Source organism: Hemiscyllium ocellatum, chromosome 6 (assembly GCF_020745735.1).
Source record: "Hemiscyllium ocellatum isolate sHemOce1 chromosome 6, sHemOce1.pat.X.cur, whole genome shotgun sequence".
Classification (NCBI taxonomy): Eukaryota; Metazoa; Chordata; class Chondrichthyes; order Orectolobiformes; family Hemiscylliidae; genus Hemiscyllium; species Hemiscyllium ocellatum.
The window spans coordinates 86,430,736-86,451,225 of record NC_083406.1 but is presented as its reverse complement, the minus strand read 5'-3'; the positions used below and the strand labels follow the sequence as shown (position 1 = coordinate 86,451,225).

General features: G+C 41.0%; 1 protein-coding gene across 2 annotated transcripts in view; it reads right to left on the bottom strand.

Annotated features, from left to right (window-relative positions):
- Nucleotides 1-13,609, bottom strand: part of wasf3b (WASP family member 3b) — a 114,469-nt gene extending 100,860 nt beyond the window's left edge. For both annotated transcript variants that reach the window (XM_060826751.1, XM_060826752.1), the window contains exon 1: nt 13,462-13,609. The gene's annotated coding sequence lies outside the window, so the exon portion shown is untranslated. The remainder of the gene's footprint in view (nt 1-13,461) is intronic.
- Nucleotides 13,610-20,490: the final 6,881 nt, after the last annotated feature.

The window sequence follows — 20,490 nt, the reverse complement described above, 5'->3', positions numbered from 1 at the left end:
AAGAGGTAGTTAGTAAGTTTGCAGATGATACCAAAATTGGAGGTGTAGTGGACAGCAAAGGGGGTTACTTCAGATTACAACAGGATCTTGACCAGATGGACCAATGGGCTGAGAAGTGGCAGATGGAATTTAATTCAGATAAATGCGGGATGTTGCGTTTTGGGAAAGCAAATCTTAGCAGGACTTATACACTTAATGGTAAAGTCCTAGGGAGTGTTGCTGAACAAAGAGACCTTGGAGTGCAGGTTCATAGCTCCTTGAATGTGGAGCCGCAAGTAGATGGGATAGTGAAGAAGGCGTTTGGTATGCTTTCCTTTATTGGTCAGAGTATTGAGTACAGGAATTGCGGCTGTACAGGACATTGGTTAGGCCACTGTTGGAAGGTTGCATGTAATTCTGGTCTCCTTCCTATACGAAAGATGTTGTGAAACTTGAAAGTGTTCAGAAAAGATTTACAAATGTTACCAGGGTTGGAGGATTTGAGCTATAGGGAGAGGCTGAACAGGCTGGGGCTGTTTTCCCTAGAGCGTCAGAGGCTGAGGGGTGACCTTATAGAGGTCTACAAAATTATGAAAGGCACGGGTAGGGTAAATAGGCAAAGTCTTTGCCCTGGGGTCAGGGAGTCCAGAGAGCATAGTTTCAGGGTGAGAGGGGAAAGATATAAAAGAGACCTACGGGCCAACTTTTTCATGCAGAGGGTGGTACGTGTATGGAATGAGCTGCCAGAGGGGGTAGTGGAGGCTGGTAGAATTGAAACATTTAAGAGGCATTTGGATGGGTATATGCATAGAAGGGTTTGGAGGGATATGGGCCAGGTGCTGGCAGGTGGGACTGGATTGGGTTGGGATATCTGATCGGCATGGACAGGATGGACCGAAGGGTCTGTTTCCATGCAGTATATCTCAATGAATCTATGTATGTATGAATTTTCCATAATAATTCAACAACTAAAGGCAAGACCTAAATTCCAGTACAGATGTGGGAGCCGGACACCTATTGATTGCCCTCACTTTATCTTTCAGCAGGTATAGCCTGGTCTTGACGACTCTATAGCCTAGATAGGTCACTTGAGGTGCCTGGAACATACATTTTTTTCCTCTTACAGTGCACATCATCCTGGGAGGGATGTTTAAGCACTGTATTCAAGTTCTCTAAATTCACTTATTGGTCTTCCCAGTTGTTAGCACGTAAACTCAGATAAATCGCAGCCTGGGGTATAGCTTGAAAAATGTTCTCCATTGTCCGCTGGAAAATGGTAAAGGCTGATGACACCCCTAAAGGCAATCTCATATACTGGTACAAACCCTTATGGGTATTAATTATATTATCTGGGAATCCTCATCTAATCAGAATTGTTTTCTATGCATGGCTCATGTTCAGCTTTGTGAAAGCAGCCCCTCTGCCCATTTTGCATGCAAGTCTACCATGCGAGGGATTGGATAATTATTCATAGAGTCATAGAGATGTACAGCATGGAAATAGACCCTTTGGTCCAACCTGTCTGTGCCAACCAGATATCCCAACCTAATCTAGTCCCATTTGCCAGCATTTGGTCCAGATCCCTCTAAATCCTTCCTATTCAAATGTTACAATTGTACCAGCCTCCACCACTTCCCCTGGTAGCTCATTCCACACACGCACCACCCTCTGGATGAAAACATTGCCCCTTAAGTAAGTCCCTTTTATATCTTTCTCCTCTCACCCTAAACCTGTGCCCTCTAGTTCTGGACTCCCCAACCCCAGGGTAATGACCTTGTCTATTTATCCTATGCAAGCCCCTCATGATTCTATGAGGTCACCCCTCAGCCTTCAATGTTCCAGCGAAAACTGCCCTAGCCTATTCAGCCTCTCCCTATAGTTCAAATCCTTCAACCCTGGCAACATCCTTGTAAATCTTTTCTGTACCCTTTCAAGCTTCACAACATCCTTCCCATAGGAAGGAGACCAGAACTGCACGAATATTCCAAAGGTGGCCTAACCAACATCTTGTACAGCTGCAACATGACGTCCCAACTTCTATACTCCATGCTCTGACCAATAAAGGAAAGCATATCAAATGCCTTCTTCACTCTCCTATCTACTGGTGACTCTACTTTCAAGGAGGTGTGAACCTGCACTCCAAGGTCTTTTTGTCAGGGAAAACACCCTCAGATTTTATCATTAAATGTATACGTCCTGCTAAGATTTGTTTTCCCAAAATGCAGCACCTCACATTTATCTAAATACACTCCATCTGCCAATCCTCAGCCCACTGGCCTATCTGATCAAGATCCTGTTGTAATCTGAGGTAACCTTCTTTGCTGTTCACTACAGTCATCTGCAAACTTACTAACTTAACCTCCTTTGTTCATATCCAACTCATTTTTATGAATGTTGGAGTAATGGACCCAGCACCAAGACTTATAGCACTCCACTGGTCACAGGCCTCCAGTCTGAAAAACAACCCTCCACCACCACCCTCTGTCCTCTACCTTCGAGCCAGTTCTGTAATCAATTTGCTAGTTCTCCCTGTACAGAGGGACCTCAATTATCTGAAGGAAATGGGCGGGCATCAGATTTCGTTCGGATAATTGCTTATTGGGTTAATCAATTAAAGTGCCTTTCCTTTGGGACTTGGAGTTATTTTTTTTAAAGTCTGCTCTCCATTCAGGAGACAAGGCAGCAACACACCAGGCACAAGCCCCTGCCCCTCCGTCCAACACCCCCCACACCCACCCCCATTCAACAACGCCCCCCCCCAACCCCGTTGAACACCGTCCATGCCCACCTGCCCCATCCAACACTGCCCTCCAACCCCATTCCCCCACCCCCTCTCCAGGGCAGCCAGACTGGACACCAACAACATGACTGCTGGTGCTGCTGCTGCCTTTGTGGGGTATGTCACCAAATAGCACACAACAACTTTCTACTGCAACCTTTTGACAGGTTCCACCTTTACCCTATATAGGACAATGTTGGAGAGATTATCTGGAAAAGGCGGGTTTAGGGTACACCCTGTGTAGAGCTCCAGAGAAAAGAGAGAAGGAGGTTAGGCATTTGGAGACGGCACCTGTTTAATCATTGTAAACAAAAGATGCGATCAGTGTTGGAAACACATCTTTGATGTAATGTTTCTATCGGGACCTCGAGATCTCCTTCAGATAATTGATATTCGGATAGTTGAGGTTCCTCTGTATTCTAGGAGAAAGTAAGGACTGCAGATGCTGGAGATCAGAGCTGAAAATGTGTTGCTGGAAAAGTGTAGCAGATCAGGCAGCATCCAAGGAGCAGGAGAATCGGATGTTTCGGGCATGAGCCCTTCTTCAGGAAGGGCTCATGCCCGAAACGTCGATTCTCCTGCTCCTTGGATACTGCTTGACCTGCTGCACTTTTCCAGCAACACATTTTCAGTCCTCTGTATTCCATGAGATCGAACCTTGCTAACCAGTTTCCCATGGAGAACCTTGTCGAATGCCTTACGAAGTCCATATAGATCACATCCACCACTCTGCCCCTATCAATCCTCTTTGACTTTTTTTTTGAAGAAGTAACAATCAAGTTCAAAAGACATGATTTTCCACACACAACGCCATGTTGACGATCCCTAATCAGTCCTGATCACACTTGCAAAACATGCAAAAGTGTGCAACATCAGATGTAATTCTGTAATCAGATAACTTTGCTGGATAATCCTGAATGTATGAAACATGATATCAACGGCCAATTCAGGATTGTCCATCATGCTTACACTGTGGCGCAAGTGTGTACTGAAAGCTACATATATTAATACACATGGTCCTGTTTGTTTCGATCAGGAAAAGCATGTACATATGTTGTACCTATTTCAACTTAAAATAGGTGGCAGCCCTTCACGGTTTCATTTCTCAGGAATGCCACGACCAGAGTCAACCTGCCTGATTTAAAATTTAAACCAAGTCTGGTAGTTAACTGTCAACCAATATTAATGAATGCATTTTCCATGGCAATGCCTCTACCAGAGTTCACTTGCCAAACAAACATGAAATATACAATTAAAAATCACAACAACAGATTATAGTCCAATAGGTTTAATTGGAAGCTCTGGCTTTCGGAGCGCTGTTCCTTCATCAGGTGGTTGTGGAGTATAAGATTGTAAGACACAGAATTTATAGCAAAAAAGTTATAGTGTGAGGTAACTAAAATTATACATTGAAAAATACCTTGATTGTTTATTAAGTCTCTCATCTGTTAGGATGACCATGTTAGTTTCACTTCTTTCATGGGTAAATCACAAAACTTTTTTTAAAAAGTAACATTCTCAAGTGAACTTTAACAATTGGTGTCAGCCCCGACAATGTACTGGGTATTAGCACCCCTCTGTGCTGCTGTCTGTGCCATAATGTTTAGACTAATTCTAATCTAAAAAATGAATTAACAGAATCTTACATGGATTCATGCAGTACAATGTAACTGTGCAAGTACAAATTCACCCCACAAACTTGTATGTGTATGGGTGTAGGAGTGCGTGTGTGTGCGCGCGTGTGTGGTGCAATGGGGTCACCTGTAGTGTGATATGAACCCAAGGTCCCGGTTGAGGCCATTCCTATGGGTACTGAATTTAGCTATTAGTCTTTGCTCGGCCACTTTTCGCTACACCTATCCCGAAGTCTGTCTTGGAGGACGGTCACCTGAAGGTCCAAGGTCAAATGTCCCAGACCGCTGAAGTGTTCTCCAACTGGGAGGGAACACTCCTGTCTGTTGATTGTTGTGCGGTGCCCATTCATCCGTTGCCGTAGTCTCTGGTCTGTTTCCCCAAAGCACCATGCCTCAGGGCATCCTTGCCTGCAGTGTATGAGACAGACAACATTGGCTGAGACACAGAAGTATCTGTCACTACTTGGTGGGAGGTGTCCCCATGCGTAATGGTAGTACCTATGTCCACACTCTGACACATCTTTCAGCAACACACTTCAGTGGTCCGGAACATTCGACCTCAGACCTTCGGGTGACCATCCTCCAAGGCGGACTTCGTGACAGGCAGCAGCGAAAAGTGGCCAAGCAAAGACAGATAGCGAAGTTCAGTACCCATAGGGATGGCCTCAACCAGGATCTTGGGTTCATGTCGCACTACAGATGACCCCCATTGCACTGTATACACACACACACACACACACACACACACTCTTGTGGGGTGAATTTGTACTTGCACAGTTACATTGTACTTTGCTCAAAAACTGCATGAATCCATATAAGATTCTGTTAATTCATTTTTTTAGATTAGAATCAGTCTAAACATTATGGCACAGACAGCAGCACAGAGGGATGCTAATATCCGATATTCTCTGGGCTAACACCAATTGTTCAAGTTTACTTGAGAATGTAACGTTTTAAAAAAAGTTTTGCAATTTACATACATATGAAAAAAATGAAACTGACATGGTCATTCTAACAGATATGAGACTTCACAAACAATCAAGGTATTTTTCAGTGTATAATTTCAGTTACATCACACTGTAAATTTTTGCCATAAATTCCATGTCTTACAATCTTATACTCCATAACCACCTGATGAAGGTGCAGCACTCCAAAAGCTAATGCTTCCAATTAAACCTGTTGGACTGTAACCTGGTGTTGTGTGATTTTTAAACTTTGTACATCCCAGTCCAACACCGGCATCCCCATATCATTAAATATAAATAAATTTTGGTACTCTCCTTAAATTGGTATTCTTGCAAACTAATGAGTGCAAGACAAAACACTTCAACAAAACACGCTTTTTTCCCAACAATATTCAATAGCTGCACTACCAAATGACTATTTGTAAAAGTAGAAAATAGTCCCATCCTCTGCAGATGGGGTAAAAGTCAAGATTTAACATATTACTGACAGCTGAAAAGAAGGAATGCAGTTAAAGTCACATTCTCATGAAACTAAAAAGAATAATCAGTGAAGCAATTAAGGGAGTAAATAACAGAAAAAAGCTGGCATGCTAAAAGAAAATAGAAAAATAAATGGCATATTCAAGACCCAGAAAATGTGTTAATATATAAAGCAGGATAGCTACATGGAAAGGAAAACAAGTAACACAGGAAAATTGGAGCCACTTCCAATATCCATAAGCAAACAATGAGGCAAAAATTAAGAGGGTAACCATTTCAGATGGCATTCCACACCCAAAGTAGCGACCCACTCTCCACCCCCAATTTCACAAAGTGCTGGCATATCTTTGCTGACTTACATTGTAAAAGTCAACAGTGGGACTAGAAGGCTGTAAGTGCCTATTGGAAAGACGAGCTGCTGTTTTTTAAGTTTGTGTTGAGTTTCACTGAAACAATGTAAAATGCCATGGACAATATTATTACTACTACAGGTCAGGAATCTTCTACTTGAAATTGGCATTAGATAAAAGATATTTTGATTTTGGCAAAGTTAAAAATCACACAACACCAGGTTATAGTCCAACAGGTTTAATTGGAAGCACACTAGCTTCCAATTAAACCTGTTGGACTATAACCTGGTGTTGTGTGATTTTTAAACTTTGTACACCCCAGTCCAACATCGGCATCTCCAAATCTTGATTTTTGCACACACTATAGTCCATTTGAGTCTGTTCAGTCATACCAGGAAAACAAAATTCACTTTTAGGTCATTTGGGCCTTTGGTTTTTAGATCTTTTTGGTTCTTGAGCTCAAGGATAATAGATATTCAACTTGCATTGACATTATCACCACTGCCGCTCTCTTGAACTTTGTATCATGAGATCTTCTTTCATGTAATCACTCCTGCCCTCCAGCCTCACATGCCTTCTTTTTCATTCTTCCACTCCCCTTCCCCTTTCACTTGTTCAAACCTATTACATCTCTGTCTTTCCTCAGGTTAAAGGATGGTTGACCACAAACGTTAATTCTGTTTCTCTCCAAATATGTTTCCTGACCTGCAGAGTATTTCCAGCATTTTTCCTTTTAATTATGAGAAGGAAATCAGGTTGGGAGCAAGATGTAGAAATTACCATGCAAAAATAAGTTTAACGTTGATTGCTGACAAAATGGACGTAGTTAGCAATCATATTATCAAATTTGCATTTGGTCCCTTTATTGCATTGCGAATAGTGAAGACTAGCTTCGAGAAAGCACATGTAAACCATATTTTCACTTGCAGAGTGGTCTTGGGGTCTTGAATAGTGGTGTGGAGAACATTGAATTAGAATTAGAATCCTTACAATGTGGAAACAGGCCCTTCGTCCACACCAACCCTCTGAAGAGTAACCAACCTAGATCCATTCTCCTACCCTACATTCACCCCTGATTAATGTGCCTAACCCACACATCCCTGAACACTATGGGCAATTTAGCATGGCCAATTCACCTACATTACACATCTTTTGGATTGTGGCAGGAAACCAGAGCATCCGGAGGAAACCCACACAGACACGTGGAGAATGTGCAAACTCCACACAGACAGTCACCCATGGCTTGCTTTGAACCCAGGTCCCTGGTACTGTGAGGCAGCCATGTTAACCACTGAGCCACCATGCCATCCTGAACCACTGAACCACCATGCCATTAATGAAAAATTGATATATCTTCTGCAATTATTTGTATCTGGGTGGGAACCAGTAATAGTACAGGAAATTTTTAGGAAAAGAGAAGCATAGACCAGATGCACAGAATCATTTATTCTATTCAGAATGCTGACAGTAGATAAATGAGAAGATGTATTTGGTGATGGAAGCATGATCAGCCAAATACAGAGGTAATTGAGGAATAAGATGAAAACGAAGGCTAACACAACCTACAACGCAGTAACAACATAGAGAATGCTGAAGAAACTTAGCAAGTCTGGCAGCATCTGCAGAGAGAGAAAGAGAGTTAACATTTTGAATTGGTATGACTCTTCATCAGAACTAAAATATGTTGAATTGTTTTTTTTAAAAAGACATACTTTTGACAGAGGAGGAAGAGCAGCAACACGGTGGTGGGGGAGGGGGGGTGGATTTGGTGAAGGCCCTGCACAAAAGACGAAAAGGTTGCTAATAGTGGTGAAAGAGAGAAAACAAAGATGTATAATGGGTGTGAAAGAGAGAGAATGTGTTCTCTGTAATAAAGAAAAGTAAGTGAGACACAAATAGCACAAGAAAATAAAACAAAGAACTGTGGATGCTTGGGATCTGAAAGAAACAAAAACAGAAATTGCTGGAGAAATGAATAGGTCTGACTGCATCTATGGAGAATGAAACACAGTTAATGTTTCAACTACAGTGACCCTTTTCCAGAACTGATAGCAGCTAAGAAAATGGGGTATTTATGCTAATGACAAGGGTAGAAAGGAAAGGAAAGGGTGAGCAGATAGGTAGAGATGGAGAAAAAAGGCTAAGCAGACAAAGAGATTGTTGATAGTAAGCCAGGGAGGAGGAGAAGTTAGACAGATGATAATGGGGGCTATGAGTTGGTGAAAATGGGCTGTCTGTGCTGAAAGTAACCTATGTCATGACAGGACCTGGAGTGTGAAGGTCAGTAGTGCATAGGTAAGGAGATGTTCATACTGTAAAATTATCAAACTTGATTTTGGGTCCTGAAGGTTGCCAGATCCCCAAGCAGAAGACGAGATGCCATTCTCTAGTTTATGTTGAGCCTCCCTGGAGCATTGCAACAGACCTGAGACAGAAATGTTGGACTGGGGACATTGTGTTGCATTTCACAGAAGATGCAATTCTTGTCCGTTTACTTCTTCCCTCCTCACTAACCTTGCAGGAGGTGCAACATTTCTGTTTTCCTTATTATCCTAAACACAAGTTTCCCTCCCTCCACTGTCAGCATTTTGTAGGGACTGTTTCCACTTGGACATTCCCAACACCTTCTCACACTGCTACAGCACTTTCCTATGCAATCAGAGAAAGTAAAACACTTGCCCATTTACCTCCTCTTTCCTCACTATCCAAGGTTCCAGACACACCTTCCAGGTGAAGCAGCGATTTACCTGCACTTCACTCAATCTAGTCTACTGCATGTCCTGCTCACAATGTGGGTCTCCTCTACAGTTGGGAGGTGAAATGCAGACTGGGTGACTGCTTTGCGGTCTGTCCATAAAAATGACCCCAAAGCTTCCAATTGCCTGCCACTTCAACACAACACCTCGAAGGTCACTAGACTCAAACCATTATCTCTGTTTCTCTCCCCACAGATGATTCTAGACTTGCTGAATTTCTCCAGAAATTTCTGTTCTTAGTTTCACATTTCCATTTTACTTTAGCTTCTCTCTGTTCCAAGGATTGTTCCTTTTGTATGCTTGTCTTATTTCTCTCTCTCTCTCTCTCTATAAGCTCTGTCTCTATCGATCAGCTTACTCTTTTTCTCCTATGTCTTGTCATCAGTATAAATACCACATTTGCCGAACTGCTATCTGCTTTGAAGAAGGGTCACTTTCAAAACATTAACTTTTTTAAAATCCACAGATGCTGCCAGACCTGCTGAGTTGCTCAAGCAACTTGCTACAAACAGAACAAGAATATGGGGGGGTGGGGGGTGGGAGAACATCAGAAGAACAAAATGGAGAACAGACATAATGTACTCAGTTTCTGAAGTTGTGTAATTCAATGGTGAGACCTCAGGCAAGAAAGTGCCGAAAAGAAACAAGGTGTTGTTCGAATTTGTGTTATGCCCCATTAGAATTTTGCAGCAAGCTCAGGGTAGAAATGTTAATATCAGAACAATATGGTTTATTAAAATGGAACGCAACTGGTGGATAAGGGTCATTCCTATGCACACAGCACAAGTGTTCTGCATTTGTTCTCACCAATGTAAAGGAAACTATAATGTGAGCAGCAAATGCAGTAGACTAGACTGAAAGGTGTATAAGGTAAAAACAATGACTGAAAGGTGTATAATTAAAATGCTACTTCTTGTGTTCCTTGTATTTTTCATTTAACATGCTATCTTTTCACAACATGATCCAAAAACATGTCAATTCCCACTGATGAAACCAATTTCTACTTCACCACCACTCCGATTTACACATCTACTGAAACTAAACTTTAGACTGCTTATCAATATTCAATACAGGATGAAAAGAATTTCCTTCAATTAAATATTGGGAAGACAATATGACCAACAATTCTATCCCTCTCCCAAGCAGCTTTAAAGCACAGTTCCACAATTTGTGCATTATATCTTACCCTCAGATAAGCTATATATTCATTTGTCACAACGACTACCTATTTCTACCTGTGATCACCAAGCTTTATCAACTCTTCTGCTATTGAAACCCTCGCTCCAGCTTTAGTTAACCTTCAGATTCGACTACTCCAACATACTCCTGACTGGGATACAGTAAACTTGATCCAAAATTAACAAAAGAATAAATTCCACTGATTCATGCCCCAATATCACGACCAGTGAACAATATTTCACTTTTAAAATTCTCATCCTTTTCCAATCCCTACATAACCTTGCCCCTCCGTATCTCTATAAATCTCCAGACCAACAAACTTCCAAGATACTTCTCTACTGCAAAACACCATGAAATATTTTTATGTTGAAAGTACTATATCACATTGAATCTCCCACTATCATCATCTCAAGAGTTATCTTTTACCAGAAACTGAACTAGACTAGTCATAAAAACACAATGACTACAAAAGCAGGTCAGAGACTGGGAGTACAGCAGCATGGAACTTAACTCCAAACACTCCAATAACCACCCACCATTTATAAGGCACAAGCTGGGAGTGTGATAGATATCCTCACTTTCCTGGATGATGTCAAACTCCTTGAGTGTTTTTCGAGCTAAACTTATCAAGATAAGATAACAGTATGGAATTATATAGGGGGGTAGTTAGCTTGTTTCTTATTGGAATTGGTCATTACTTGACATTGTGTGGCCTGAATGTTTAGATTAGATTAGATTAGATTAGATTACTTACAGTGTAGAAACAGGCCCTTCAGCCCAACAAGTCCACACCGACCCGCCGAAGCACAACCCACCCATATCCCTACATTTACCCCTTTACCTAACACAACAGGCAATTTAGCATGGCCAATTCACCTGACCTGCACATCTTTGAACTGTGGGGAGGAAACCAGAGCACCCGGAGGAAACCCACACAGACACAGGGAGAATGTGCAAACTCCACACAGTCAGTCGCCTGAGGCGGGAATTGAACCCAGGCCTCTGGCACCGTGAGGCAGCAGTGCCACCGTGCCACCCATGTTATTGTCAAATTTCTGCTGAAACCTGGATATTATTCAGATCGTGCTACATTTGGGCATGAACTGCTTCAATATCTAAAACTATTCTGAATGTAGCACAATCACCAGCAAACATCCCCATTTCTGACCTTATCATGGAGGAAGGTCACGGTTGAAACAGCTGAAGATGGTTGGGCCTGGGACACAATCTCGAAACAACTCATGCAGTTATGTCCTGGAGACCTCCAACTACCACAATCATCTTCTTGTGTGCCAGGTATGACTGCAACCAGTGGGTGTTTTCTCCCTGATATCCACTGGCTCCGGTTTTGCTAGGACTCCTTGATGCCACATTCGGTCAAACGCTTAATAGCAAGGGCAGTCATTCTTATCTCACCTTTATTTCACAAAGCAGGCTACAAGTCAATCCATATCCAACAACCTCTTTGAATCTCTGCTCACATTTTGACTGGAGTGACAAATTCCATCACAGCAGGCGAGGTAACCCACAAGATATTTAAACAATCAAAAGCATTTTATGCAAGAAACAAAATATTCCATAAAAGTCAATTCACTCCTTTACCTAACGTTAATGAATCTTTAAAAAATTCAAGGATCTGAATCTATCTCACCAAAATCAGCTCCACCTCAGGCCATTTTCTATCTATGTATCAAGTTTTGTTCAAATTAATACAGTAATTTTTTTTAAAAGTTTATTTATAGACTAATACATGGACAAAATATTGTTTTGAGCGGCAGCAGGAATGAACTGAGTTGGATAGATTAATGCTTCTACACACATTGTGTAAAGAAATGTTTCTCTTCTAAATGGCCTGGATCTGATTTTAAGATTGGTCTAGACTCTCTCACCAGTATTGGAAGTTATCTCGATCTACTCTACTAAAGTAACTTGCCAGTGAATACCAACAGATTTTATGTATATTTAATCTCTATTCTTAATCTAATCCTTGGATTGGGTTTGCCATTACCAGGAGAAGAAAATTCATTTTCATCACATATGCAAAAGCTTTAAAAGACTTCTGTTGTGGTCAGTTGTAGAGACTCTTCACAATCCACTGCAGAAGCCAGAACAGAATAGTTTTTAAATCCATGTAATATTGTAACAATTTTATACTAGTGCTTTACATTTTTGTAGTATTTATTCTAAAATAATATTGCTATTAACTGTTGTCCAATTTAAACGTGTCATAGTAACGATTATATATTATTATAATCTAACATTATATTTCTAATTTATCTGGCAAAAGTAATATGTGGAAGAGTGGTTGTAACTACTCCTTTGAATTTCATCTCCACTGTTTCATATATCGTTTCAAAATAAGGTCCTTAAAATATCCAAAAACTTTTACCCATCTGCTAACATTTTTCTTTATTTCTGCGGTTGTAGAGCAATAGAAATATATTTCGGTGATTATGACCCTACTTTCTATTAAGCAGTGGACATGCTTGTAGGTGTTAACCAGGGAGTCATAAATCAATTAATGTTTTCCATATTTATACAGGTCCTCGACATAAAACAAGTCTGAAAACGGCTTCAAGTGTTTTATGTATTTCGGGTTGTTGTTAAATTATTCGGTTATCATTCAACTCATCAACTCAACACCGGTTAAATCTTTTATTGGTGTGGCAAGTGTGCTGGTTGATATTTATTAAGTGATTGCTAGTGAAAACATCCAGACTCAAGGCTGAGCAATTGGGAAAATGTTAAAGACAACTTTCAATATTTAATTTTTACACTGGGTACTATCAGGTAACCATGCGCCTTGATGTCTCTCAAAACAGGTTTGTATTTACAGCAGCGCTTTAAGCCGTTGCGACAAAAATCAAGGCTACCACGTTGAGCTATTTTAAATTAACATGTTGACGAATTAAACACACCCCACGCAAACTAAAAACCCCGCTATAAGAAGGTGGGAAGGGAATGGTTTAATTTTCCTCGGAGAAGCTCCCGAGTCGGGACAGGCAACGGATAGTATTCCTCCTCTATCCATCAACCGGCTTGATCCTCACACTCATCCCGCATAACAATGACCCATCATGTCGGGGGGGAAGAGAATGGGCAGCGACAACGATCCGATATCTCCACACGGCTATCAACAAGCGGCGACTTATCCAGAGCAGGCCCTTTATCTCCCATTTAACCTCCGGATTTCACCGAAACGCCAGCTGCCTCTGACTGCGTTAGATTTATTAATAAAGCGAGCGCCCCTCCACCCCATCTCGTTGATGGCCCTCCAACACTGAACCCCCTCCCCCGGAAACTTCCTCACCCTCACTCTCATTCTAACTCGGCTCTTACCTCGGGATGGTTGCCGAACAAGGAATTATTGTTTAAAAAGACAGACTTCCCTCTCTCTGCTCCATTCTCTCTATTACCCTTCGGTCCGTTACAGATCCGTTAAAAGGCTCTCGAGCGCCAGTCACCAGCCACCTCATCCTAACCTGCTTGCCTACTCCCTCTGATTGATGTGCGTCTTGACTACTCAGAGCGCTCGCCTCCGATGCCGTCCCACTCTAAGCCCCACCTTCCCACGCCTGACCGCCAATAGGAGGAGAACACAAGCCATCAAGTTTGTTTGCGCTCGCATATGCACGCGCTGCGGTCCCTGGTCTCTCCTGGGGAGCGCGCGAGCTCTGTCTCTGTTTCAGACCCGGCTTCTCAAAAGCCCAAGTGATGCAACAGCTCTCCGTGTTATTGGTGCAAAGCTTCACTGCAGTTTTGATTTTCCTAACACTGGAGGAATGTTCTCAAAGCACTTTATATTGTGCATATCAGGAATTTGAAATGGCAGTAGTCCAAAAATATGAAATTATGTGTTTTTGCTATGTTGGATTAAAGCATACGATTCGCGGGAAAAATGCTTGAAAGTGCAAGGATTTAACGCAGTAATGAATGAGTACCACTATCTGCTTTTTAAACAATGTGGGACCGACTTCGTGAAAATAACCCGCAAAGTGCGAAAATCTGCATGTGCGAAATAGTACTATAGAATTATATTGCTTGAATGTAATTTCGCCATTGGTGTAGGCCGAGTTCTTCCTTCGAATATTTGATACTAGGACTTGGAAAGATCTCAGATACTCGGACGAAAGTTAATTGCCACGATTCATTCACGCCTAAAATTCCACGATTCTTTCCTCTGCTTGGAAAACATCAGGACAAGTTTGGCAACAGCCAGTGAATTTATCAAGTTAAAGAAATAGCGATTGTAATCAATTATCCACTTTTTGAACAATTATTGCTCAAAATATGTGACAATACTAGATTTAATTTAGAAGTTTTTTCTGATTTTTGTTTCAAACTTGCCTTTTATATTAGCTAACCTAGATTAACAGTCGAAGTTAGACTAAATATTTCTCCACAGGAATATCATTAGTTCATTGTAGACAGCGAAACTCCCAACAATTTCTCCAAATGTGAATTTCAAATGCGTGCGTATTTGCCTGAAAAAAAGTATTGAACAGAACTATCACATACAGATATCAGGATTTTTGCCTTTGGTTGGATGTCGATCTAAAAGAATAATGGGAAATATGATCATTTGCTGTTATTTTTGTTTCAGAATAAGTTAATGGAGGCATATTGTGGTTGGCCATATTTGTGGGGTTAATTTAAGACTGACGTGCCCAAGCAATCAATCAAACTAATTTGGCAGACTGCCTTCTCGCTAAAACGTTCGTATAAAAAAGAATTGATTGGTGGTGAGAAGGGCTACCTACCAGATTTTCTTTCTATATGTTTGGAGTCTCAGCATCAACGTGCCCACGAGAGTGTCCTTTATTTCAAATGGGAATGAAGTATAAAAATAAGGAAAGCTGACCAACACACTAGCCAGACCACAGCTGGAATACTGTGAACAGATTTGTCCTATTCTCTAAAGAACAATATACTGACATTGAAGGCAGTCTGGAGAAAGTTTGGTAGGTTGATCCCAGACATGTAGGGATTTATTAAGAGGAGGGTTGAATGGGTTGAGTCTGTACTCATTGACAAAGAATGAGAAGAGGCTTTCCAGAAACATACGTAGGTGGCTTGACAAGGTAGATGCAGAAAGGTTGTTTTCCCTTACACATTCCAGGTCTTTTTCAATATATAATTTCAGTTACATCACTCTATAAACTTCTGCTATAAATTTTGTGTCTTACAATCTTATACTCCACAACATGATTCCTGAAGAAGGGTTTATGCCCAAAACGTCGATTCTCCTGCTCCTTGGATGCTGCCTGACCTGCTGCACTTTTCCAGCAACACATTTTTCAGCTATACTCCACAACTACCTGATGAAGGAGCAGTGCTCTGAAAGTTAGTGGTTCCAGATAAACCTGTTGGACTATAACCTGGTGTTATGTGATTTTTAACTTTGTTTTCCCTTATGGGAGGGTCTAGGATCAGAAGACATTATCTCAGAATAAGGAGTTTGGACAGAGAGAAATCTTTTCTGTTGGAGGGTAGTGAATCTGAGGAATTCTTTAACAAATGGGCTGTGGAGGCAAGGTCCATTAAATGTATTAAAGGCTGAGATAGCCAGATATTTCTTGGTAAGTAATCAAGAGATTAAGAGTTATAGGGAAAGAGAAGGAAAGTGAATTTGAGGAAGTGTAATTGTGTCAGCTTCAACACAGCTGTGAGACAGAAGGCATAGTTTAACACTGCAGCTTTGGGGCACGAATTTTCAGAAGGAAAAAATCAAACAGCATTATCATACTGAAATGCTGGATTGTTTGTTTTCTGATTTAAAAGTATTTTTGGAAGACAGAATTTACTGAGAAATGATAGGAGTAAGTGAAAATCAAGGACAGTGTAATAAAGTAACAGGAGTTAGCTATATAGGAAGCTGAGTTAAGTTAGCCTAAGGGAAGTAAGTTTAAATAAATTGAAGACATGGCAGCAGAGGTCAGTTGAGTGGAATGTAATGTGAGATGTCAAGGACCCTACAGGGGTCTTACATGACCACAAGTGCAGGAAGAGTTTCTAGCTGCAGCTGTAGAGTTCTGAGTTTCAGAGCTTGAATGATCACGGTGTGGCACACCCACAAGGACAGCATGTTATGTGGATAGCATGTTCAGAGAGATGGTCACATGGCAGCTTAAAAGCCTGGAGGAAGGAAGGAAATGAGTGACTGCCAGGAAATCCAACAGAAATAGACAATCTTGCAGGAGTTCCCTAGTGTCCTGCTCTTAAATCAGTTTTCCATTTCGCAAATTGATAAGGGCATTGGTTCTTTGGAGAGTACAGTCAGAGTCATGTTCATGACACTGCTAACAGCTTGGCTGTGTAGTGGAGAGAAGAAGAAGAAAGGAGGAGTGATCGTGATAAATAATTCATTAGTTAGTGAAACATACAGGCGTTTCTTGGCCATCAACATGATTCTAGGATGGTATGTTGCCACTTTGGTGCAGGATGTCACAGAGCAGCTGCAGGACATTTTTCTGAGAGAGACTGAACAGCCAGAGGTTGTGGTCCATGTTGGTACCAATGACTCATGTAGGAAGGGGGTATGCTTTTGTAATCTGTATTTAGTGGGTAGGTAGAAACTTAGCAAGCAGGATCTCAAATGTAGTTTTCTCCAATTGTTCATATTGCCTTGAGCAAGTGAGTATGGAAACAGGAGAATAAGGCAGATGGAAAGTTGGTGCAGTAGGGAGGCTTTAGATTCCTGGTACACTGGGAATGGCTCAAGGGGAGACTGCACCTGAGCAAAGTTGGAACTGAGTTCTTTGCAGGGCAGATTGCTAGCACTGTTGGTAAAGTTTTAAAATAACTCGGCAGCAGTATGGAAACCAAGGGAGAGTACCAGGGCTTGCAATTTTTTTAATTTCAAAAATATACTTTATTCGTAAAATATTCATAAAATAATTTGATACACTGTACATTAGGTAATGCCATACATATGTCAACATTTACATACACAGCTCAGAATTATCATTATTTCATACAGGTCTGTGCATTTCTCACTCATATGCCCATATATTGAGCTGAGGCGTCAGCAGAGCCCAAATGACTGCATGGGCCTCCTGATCTTCTTTAGGCAGGCAGATGTTAAACGGTGGTCTTTCCCCACTGCACCTTGGCGGCAGCTGCCCCAAGCTTCAGCGCGTCCCTCAACACGTAGTCCTGGACCTTGGAATGTGCCAGTCTGCAACACTCAGTCGGGGTCAACTCCTTCAGCTGGAAGATCAACAGGTTTCAGACCACCCAGAGAGCGTCCTTCACTGAGTTGATGATCCTCCAGGCGCAATACACTTAGAGATTCAACTGACAGTAGCATAGACAATAGCAAGTTAATAGGTAAAGTCAGAGTAAGGAAGAAACAAATTACCTCTAAATCAGGGTTACTGAACATGTATATGAATGCATGGAGTATTGTAAATATGATTATGGAGTTACAGACACAGATTGTCATGTGAAATTTTGTTTGTCCTGTCCTCACACTTATCCAGATTGAATTTCATTTGCCACTGATCAGCCCATCTGACCAGCTCACTTACATCCTCCTGTAATTTAAGACTGTGCTTTTCACTATTTACCGCCGCAGCATTTTTTTGTATCATCCACAAATTCACTGATCATCCTTCCTATATTCAAGTCTAAATAATTTATATTCACCTCAACAAACAAGGGCCCCAACACTGAACCTTGTGGAATCCCACTGGACACAGGATTTACTCAAATATCATCCTCTGCTTCCTGACTCAGTCAATTCTGGGTCCAGTTAGTCAAATTTCCTTGGATACCATTGCCTTCTAGCTTTGCTATCAATCTCCCATGCAGGCTCTTATCAAAAGCCTTGCTGAAGCCCAAGTATGTTATCTGCATTGCCCTCATCTATACACTTGATTACCTCTTTAAAAAATTCAATCAAGTTGGTTAGACATGACTTCCCCTTAACAAAACCATGCTGCCTGTTCTTGATTAAAGCTGTCTTTCTGTGTGTAGATTAATTCTGTCCCTAGGAATTGTGTCAATAGTTTCCCCAACACCAAGGTTAGACTGACTAGCCTGTAGTTGCCTGGTTTATCCCTTCTTGAATGACAGCACAATGTCGGCTGTCCTCTTGCCCTCTGGCACCTCTCCTGTGGCTAGAGAGAAATTAAATATTTTTGCACATGCCCTTGCTATTTCTTCCCTTGCCTCACTCAACAACTTGGAGATTTATCTACTTTTAAGCTTGCCAGACCGCTCAGAACCTCATTTCAGTCTCGACCTTCACCCTGATTTCTGTACCCATATTGTCCCTCTCACTAGTGAACACCAAGTAAAATTGTTTAATTAGTTAAAAATCACACAGCACCAGGTTATAGTCTAACAGGTTTAAGTGGAAGCACACTAGCTTTCGGAGCAATGCTCCTTCATCAGGTGATTGTGGAGGGCTCGATTGTAACACAGAATTTATAGCAAAAATTTGCAGTGTGATGTAACTGAAATTATACATTGAAAAATTGATTGTCTGTTAAGCCTTTCATCTGTTAGAATACAGTAATAGTTTCACTTCTTTCATGTGTAAATCACAAAAGTTGCATTCTCGGGTGAGCTGTTAACAATGGTGATAGCTAACACCTTCAACATATTGTCTAGCTACCACCATTGTTAACAGCTAACCCGAGAATGCAACTTTTAAAAAAAGGGTTTAGTGATTTACACATGAAAGAAGTGAAACTATCACTATATTCTAACAGATGAAAGGCTTAACAGACAATCAATTTTTCAATGTATAATTTCAGTTACATCACACTGCAAATTTTTGCCATAAATTCTGTGTTACAAACGAGCCCTCCACTATCACCTGATGAAGGAGCGTCGCTCCGAAACTTAGTGTGCTTCCAATTAAACCTGTTGGACTATAACCTGGTGTTGTGTGATTTTTAACTTTGTACAACCCAGTCCAACACCGGCATCTCCAAATCTTGTTTAATTAGAACCTTCTGCAAGCCTCTGGCTCCATAAACAAATTTACACTGTGGTCTTTATTGGGCCCTATTCTTTCCCTAGTTATCCATTTACCCTTAATATACTTGTAAGATTTTCCAGTATTTTACTTGTTATTATCCTCCCATGCCCTCCCACCCCCATTCATTCTCCTAATTTCCTTTTAACATTCCCCTTTCTAAGTTCTCTTGGACCTCACCTATTTTGAGCCCTTGATATCTGCGATGAGCCTCCCTTTATCCAATCCTATAGATCACTCAACATCCAGGTTTTGTGAAATTTCCAAGTCCTGCCCTTTATCTTTATTGGAACATGTTGGCCCTGCTTGCCTTCTTGAATACATTCTACTACTCTGACACAGATTTTCCTAAAAAATCTGCTCCCAGTCCACTTTGGCCAAATCACATCTGATCTTATTAAAATCAAACTGCACTCAGTTTAAAACAAAGCTTTGAGGAAGAAGGGAGAGATTGGCACGAGATAATGATGCTTATTTAATGAACCAAAGCAGGCAAAATGGGCCAAGTGGCCTCCTCATCATAAAACCTCTGTTATTCTATGATAATTGGATCAGCCATAAACTCATTGAATGCAGGGCAGATATGATAGACTGAATGGCCAACTCCTGTTCCTACTGGTCAAGGTAGGAATAGACCATCATTCTGTCTTTGCAAAGAGAAATGCAGTTTATTTTCATTGAGGTTCATTTCAAGTAACTCCATAGTGCAAAGCTCTGTACTCTCAATGGCATTCCCAGGGATGCACTTTGAAATAAACATGAACTGCTTTTGGACGGCTATCATCTTGATGAAAGGTGTTTTTCAGTTCTGTACAAAATGTACAATGCAATGAGCTGTCAATGACCTAGTGATGCAGATTGGCACATTTCCAAGGTCCAGGAATATGTGCTGAGAAATACATTAAAGAATGGGATAGCCATCACAAAGTCAGTGAAAAAAGGCCAATATTTAAGGTCCCTCTGCCATAGAGTTACCAACAGCTGAAAGCCATTTAGGCTAAATGTACTAGAGAATGCTTAACTTGAAATTTGAATGTTCAGTTTGAATATAACCTATAAAGGCAAGAGTAGTGAGATACCTCTTGCATCGATTTGAAAGAAATTGATCTGATTCCACTTTATGTAATGTCAAATTTGAACTGTTGCACCACTGTTACTTTTAAGGTTTTGTAAAAAAAAATACTTTGGGGGAAAAGGAATAACTGTTGTAGATCAATAGTAATGTCTTAAAACATCAGTGGAGTGAAGAAGGTCATGATATTGGTTGTCCATCCTCATGAACAGTTTCATGGCTCAGTGTATCCTTTACTAACTTTATACTTATCTGCAGTTGATCATCAGCTAATGTTTCACATCTTGTATCCAGTATCCAAGCAATTACG